Genomic DNA, 376 nt, shown 5'->3' with positions numbered 1-376 from the left:
TTTAGTGGCGAAATCAGGATGTTTCAGAGAGAAGGGACTGAATGTGGATCATTTACCACTTCAGAGGCATTTCCAAGATAGACAATGAACTGCAGATGTTTACGTTAATTAACACTGTAAATATAACTGTAAGTGAAAGAGTGAACTTTCGTGGCATTTTCCTGCGTATAGATTTAAACTTCGTAAGTTTCTGATTTAGTAAATGTATTTGTTTAGCTGTTGTATTAATCTTTCTGAATTGACGGTCACAGCTAGGTAACGGCCAGCTCAAAAAGAAGGAAAAAAAGTAATATTCAAACACACGAGCCAAATCATAGGCCGACGATATGTCTTGCAACAGAGATGTGATCCAACGACATGATATTGTTTGAATGAA

This window comes from Penaeus monodon, chromosome 22 (assembly GCF_015228065.2).
Source record: "Penaeus monodon isolate SGIC_2016 chromosome 22, NSTDA_Pmon_1, whole genome shotgun sequence".
In the NCBI taxonomy this organism is placed as follows: Eukaryota; Metazoa; Arthropoda; class Malacostraca; order Decapoda; family Penaeidae; genus Penaeus; species Penaeus monodon.
The sequence above is the reverse complement of the archived record's forward strand: the minus strand, read 5'-3'. Positions refer to the sequence as shown.